Source organism: Papio anubis, chromosome 12, assembly GCF_008728515.1.
Source record: "Papio anubis isolate 15944 chromosome 12, Panubis1.0, whole genome shotgun sequence".
Classification (NCBI taxonomy): Eukaryota; Metazoa; Chordata; class Mammalia; order Primates; family Cercopithecidae; genus Papio; species Papio anubis.
Window position 1 is genome coordinate 86,657,225 of NC_044987.1, and position 6,214 is coordinate 86,663,438.

The 6,214-nt window shown below is 39.9% G+C and overlaps 1 long non-coding RNA gene across 1 annotated transcript in view; it reads right to left on the reverse strand.

Annotated features, from left to right (window-relative positions):
- The window catches only part of LOC108581940, a 29,241-nt gene extending 23,841 nt beyond the window's left edge, over window positions 1-5,400 (reverse strand). The window contains exon 1 of the long non-coding RNA XR_001894881.3: window positions 4,284-5,400. This is a non-coding gene — a long non-coding RNA (uncharacterized LOC108581940). The remainder of the gene's footprint in view (window positions 1-4,283) is intronic.
- Between the last annotated feature and the right edge of the window lie 814 nt (window positions 5,401-6,214).

The following is a 6,214-nucleotide window of genomic DNA, read 5'->3' on the forward strand; positions in this document are numbered from 1 at the left end:
GGTTTCTAAATGCTGAAATAAATACAACAACAACAACAACAACTCAGCCTGTAGAATCCTGGAAGGGCTCAGCATAGCGGAGCACTAGACACTAAAGAGAATGAAGCTTATACACTAACTAGCTAGACTGAAAACATAGGAAGTGACAGTTTACCAAGAAATGAACTGTGATATACAGAACTACATTCCCAGCTTCCACTCAGGAATGCTGGAAGCTAGGCTTATATCTCTCCGGAAGATTAGAAGATCCTTCTCAGAAAATGAACAGCCTAAGGGGTAAAGACTTCCAGGTATTTGGAAGTCTACCCACAACAGTAAAAAAATCCACCATCAACAAGCCCTACCTATGCCCACATAGCTTCTATTCAGCCTTTTAATGCCCTATTCTTAAATAGGAACAGACAGGAATTCATATTACGAACATAAATGTCAGACAAAGATTAACAAACATTTGAGGAAAGCCTCTAATAAAATCTCAGAAAAAGAGAACATGAAGAAAAAAAAGGCATCTGGAAGAAACAGAGCCAATTAAGAAAAAAAATTGCAACTAATGTCCTTAGAGATGAGAAAAGATACTGCACCCATAAAGTAAGTATAGGAGGCTATGAAACAGGAATAAACAGAAAAGCATGTTTGGAATTTAAAATAAGGTAGCCATAAAAAATTATTCAAGAATTAGAAAATAACATCAAGGACATCTCACAGAAAGTGGTCCCCCTCACCAGGATAGGGGGAAAAAAAGTAAGACAGGAGAAAAATATTTCCTTTTAAATTATTAGAGAATTAATTCAGGAAGACTAGTAATTGCCTAACAGGATTCTAGAAAAAAGGGACCACAGAATATTATGAGAGGAAATTATCAAAGAAATAATACAATAAAACATTCCCTTGGGAGCTGTGAGAAATAAAGCAAAATTTCTGACTGTGAGGCAGTGAGAAATAAAGCAAAATCCTCCTGTTTTCCATCAAACAACATTTGGTACTATTTGAATTTTAAACTATGTGCGTATATTACTTTGATAAACAATTTGAAAAGGGGAAAAAAACCCCTCAGATTCTTACCCCCAAAGCTGTCATTCCTTTCTGTATTCCCTTTCTCTGCTAATATTATCACCCGTTAGCTCCAAAACAGCCCTTTATGTTCTACTTTTTTTTTTTTTTTTTGAGACAAGGTCTCGCTCGTCACCCAGACTGGAGTGTAGTGGCACGATCACAGTTCACTGCAGCTTTGACTTCCTGAACTCAAACAATCCCCCCACCTCAGCCTCTTGAGTAGCTGAAACTATAGGCACAAGCCACCATGCCAAGCTAATTTTTAAATTTTTTGTAGAGATGGGGTCTCCCTGTGTTGTCCAGGCTGGTCTTAAACTCCTGGGCTCAAGTGATCCTCCCACCTCAGCCTCCCAAAGTGCTGGGATTATAGGCATGAGCAACCACACCTGGCGTAAGTTCTACTTCTGATGGATCTTTCACACATTTCTTCTCTTCAACCCTACTACCCTCATTGGATCCTCAATTACCTCTTCCTGGAATGTTCCATAATGTCATTACTGGTGGCTCCGTCTTTGGTCTCTGTCCCTCAAAACCATCTTGCTATGGCCATGCTTTTAAAAGTTTTTCATGTCTGCAATGGACTCCTGAGAACAGTTTTTTATCCCTTTGTAGCCTCCAACCTCCAGGGGCTTGGAGTTGGTATGTAGGAAGGCGTTTTCCCTACCCATCCTGTTCCCCACTGGCACCTCCAAACCACTTCATCTCCTTCCTCCTTCAAAACTTCCCACTCTTCTGAAGATTTTTCCATCTGACCATATTAGCCAATATTGCTCCTTTTGACTATCATCTGGCTAGCCAGTTACTCTGGTTTGCTGAAATTCTAGCACCCAGCTTGCCATCTTCCTCTACCACAACTTCGATCACAACCTTGGCTATTTCAATATCCACATTAAAAAGTTACTTCCATACTTTTTTTTTTTTAGAGCAGGGTCTCACTGTGTTGCCAGGGTGGAGCGCAGTGGCTATTCATAGGTGCAATCACAGTGCACGGCAACTCCAGCTCCTGGCCTCAAGTGATCCTCCTGCCTCAGCCTCCTGAGTAGCTGGGACTGTAAGTGCTGGCCACTGTACCTGGCTCTGGCCTCTAACGTTCTTAATTTCTTCAACTTTGCTGTTATGTTCCATCTGGGCCACTCACTGCCATGGTCATACTCTGGTTCTTGTCATCAACATCCTGACCAAAAGCCCCTATCTCTCTAGCTTCCCTCAAGCACCCCCTACTCAACCTCAAAACAGCACAGGAAATCTACAGAAGACCCCTTCCTCACCACCTGTGTTAAGTAATATGTTTCAGTACTATAATCACTCCCTTGAGAACACTTTAACTGCTTTGTTCCTTTTTCCCTCCATCCTACTTGTCCAACCCCAATTATAAGTGAATCTGGGTCTACATCTAATTAGCCAAATTTTTCTTCAGAAATAAAGAGAAACATGACAGAACTTCACTAATTGGTCTTTATGGCCAAAAATATCAAACGGCAACAACATTGCCCATCAGTCTCAGTAATCTCTCTGGTAAATTTTTCTTTCTCCAAAATGCTTACTTTTCTATTACCTTTTCCTTTTCCTCAAACTTGGAACATCCTATTCTATCCCTCTGCTGATGACCTTGCCTTCCCTTCACACCTCACTGAGAAACAAGAAGTGATTTGACAAGAACTGTCTGTCTTGTCTTCCTGCCACCAAAACTATCAATCCAGCCACATCAGAAACTATATGTACAATTTGTTCTCCCTGTGAATAGAAATTTCCTTGCTTCTATATAAACCAGCATTTTTGCTATTTAAGAAATGCATTCCTAAAATCACCCCTAATCTCTCCTAAATCTTCAGGTCCCCTCTTTCAATTGGATCATTACCAGCCTCAGAGAAGCATATTCAGTATCACCCAGCTTAAGCAAAACAAACAGAAAATGTCCTTGACCCTTATGTTCTCTTTCAGCTCCTATCCCACCTTTTTTTTTTTTTTTTTAGACAGAGTTTTGCTCTGTCGCTTGGGCTGGAGTGCAGTGGTGTGATCTCAGCTCACTGCAACCTCCACCTCCTGGGGGTCGAGCAATTCTCCTGCCTCAACCTCCCAACTAGCTGGGATTACAGGCTCCTGCCACCACGCCCAGCTAATTTTTGTATTTTTAGTAGAGACGGGGTTTCGTCATGTTGGCCAGGTTGGTCTCAAACTCCTGACTTCAGATGATTCTCTCATCTTGGCCTCCCGAAGTGCTGGGATTACAGGCATGAGCCACTGCGTCTGGCCCCTATCCCACTTTTCTTCTCTTCTTCACTATAAAATGTTTCCAGAATGTCTTTAGGTATGGGCTCTTTCTCACTTTCCATTCTCTCCAGCCTATTTGATTGTAGTTTTATACCTGTTTTTCTTATCTCATATATATAGGAGAGGAAATATAGTTATTAAGTTTGGGCTTTGACCTCATGGGTTCTAATCCATGTTCTGTGATTTACTAGGTATAAAAGCAATGTAACTTCTTTGTGCCTCAGTTTCCCCAATTATAAAATGAGGATAATAAAAGTAACTATCTCATAGGGCTGTTGTGAGGATTAAAATAACACATATAAAAGCACAAGAATACCAGTCATATAGAAATTGTTCAAGACATGCTTGCCATTGTAGTCAACAATGACCCTGCTTCATCTTATGAAATCCAACAATGAAGGTTCCTCTCTCTCAAGCAGCACTGGACAAAGTCCACACCTCACTTCTACTCATGAATTCTGTGACATCCTACTCTGTTGGGTTTCCTTCTACTTCACTGGCTGCATATTTTCAGGATCCTTGCTGGCTGCTTAATCTGTAAATATTGGAATACTCAGCTTTCCCTTTTTACTATCTAAACTCTTCCGAGGTAACCTGATCAAGTCCCGTGCTTTTAAATACCATGTATGTGCTGATGTTGCTCAAATTTGTATCTCCTATCTTGGCTCTCCTCAGAGCATCATATATTTAACCATCTCTACCAGGTTATTAAGTTGGTATCGCAAACCTAACAAATCTAGGAAAGAATTCGTAAAGACTTTCCTCTCCTCATCTCGGCCCATACACCTGCTCTTCTCAATCTTCATATTTCTGGTATAGTATCATCATTCACTTAGTATTCAGGCCAAAACACTAGTCATATCTGATTTTTCCTCCTTCTCTCAATCTGACATCCCAATGTTAGTGGTCCTGTTTGTTCCACCTCCAAAATAAATCCCACATTTATCTCTACTTCTTACCATCTCACTGCTGCCATTTTAATCCAAGCTATCACGACTTCTCTGCTGGATACTGCAAAGTCGTCCTAATGGGTCTCATTGCTGCCGTTCTTTGCCCCCAACAGGCCAGCTTCCTCAGAGCAGCCATAGTAATCTCAAAGGATAAACCAGATTTTATCAATTGCCTGCTTAAAATCTTCCAGACACTTCCTATTACGATTAGAATAAAATTCAAACTAGTGAACTCAGTATACATATGAATAATGACTGAATGACTGTAAAGACTTATTAGGATTATAGTTATAGCTGAAAGTTAATCTACTCTGTAGAATTGGTTTGTAAGATATAACAACTGTATCTAAAACCCTCACAAATTCAGGAATATGTATACCATATGTTTCTTATAAACAAGATTATTGCTACCCAGGCAAACTCTATGTTCTCTCTATATAGGTGAATTTGCTCAAGTAGAATGATCATCTGGAAGTTTCACTGTATCTGACAGGTTCTGAGAAGTATGCTCATGCCTCTAAATCTCAGCAACATTTGGACCCACTGAACCCTACTGATTCTCAATAAACTGTTCTCTGCTTAGAAGTAAGTAAATTTTCCTAGACTTCTGATGACATGAATACCCTTCAAAGAGTGTGTTGCTGTTTTCTTGCATTGACCAACACCACTGCAGATCACCAGAAACTTGGCAGATGACTCATCTGACAGAAACATGGAATATATTCTAAATAGAAGTCACTTTTAAATGAACTGGTTGAGTCTTATACTGCCGCAATAAATTTTCATGTCTTGATCATCCTCTAAAAAAGATAAAAGACTTTTAAATTTAATAAAAAATGCTAGGCATTGTTTTGGTAATCATTTGAACCATTATTCTTAACATTTAACATTTTTAATATTAAAAAATAATGCAATAATCCTAATTTTGAAACTAGCAACCTAATTATAATTAATATTTACATATTTTTACAGTGTGGCAAAATATTATCAGTGTCTCAAGACTTCTACACATTAATCTAAGATAAGAGTACAAAACAATGGTTTTGTCTTTTGTTTTTTTCCTTTTTGTGGAGAATGGGGTCTCACTATATGGTTCAGGCAGGTCTTGAATTCCCCGGCTCAAGCTATGCTCCCGCCTCGGCCTCCCTAAGAGTTGAGAGTACAGGCATGAACTACCGTGCCCAGCCAGCATATAAAACAATGTTTTAAAATTTTCCTTTAGAGGCCAGCGCAGTGGCTCACGCCTGTAATCCCAGCACTTTGGGAGGCCAAGGTGGGCGGATCACAAGATCAAGAGATCAAGACCATCCTGGCCAAAGCAGTGAAAGTCTGTCTCTACTAAAAATACAAAAATTGGCTGGGTGTGGTGGCGTGCGCCTATAGTCCCAGTTACTTAGAAGGCTGGGGCAGGAGAATCACTTGAACCTGAGAGGCAGAGATTGCGGTGAGCCGAGATCACGCCACTGCACTCCAGCCTGTGCAACAGAGCGAGACTCCATCAAAAAAAAAAAAAAAATTTCCTTTGGAAATCCCAACCCTGATTTATTTGTAACAAAACATGCCTTCAGTTAGTTAAAAATATCCCAGGCTGGGCAACATAGGAAGACCCTATCTCTGCCAAAAAAAAAAAAGAAAAGAAAAATTGCTGTACATGGTGGCATGCTCCTGTGATTTCAGCTACTCAGGAGGCTGAGGTAAGAGGATCATTTGAGCCCATGAGTTCAAGGTTACAGTAAGCCACTATCACCCTGGGCAACAGAGCCAGAGGGAGACCCTGTCTCAAAATAAATAATTAAATTAATATAATATAAATAAAATTAAAATATCTACACAGGGAAAAATATGCCAAAACCCATCAGCAAAGATGTTTTTGATTACTCTAGGGTGCTAACCCACTTAAATTCTAAACCACCATCCCTTAAACTTCTTTTTCTATTTCC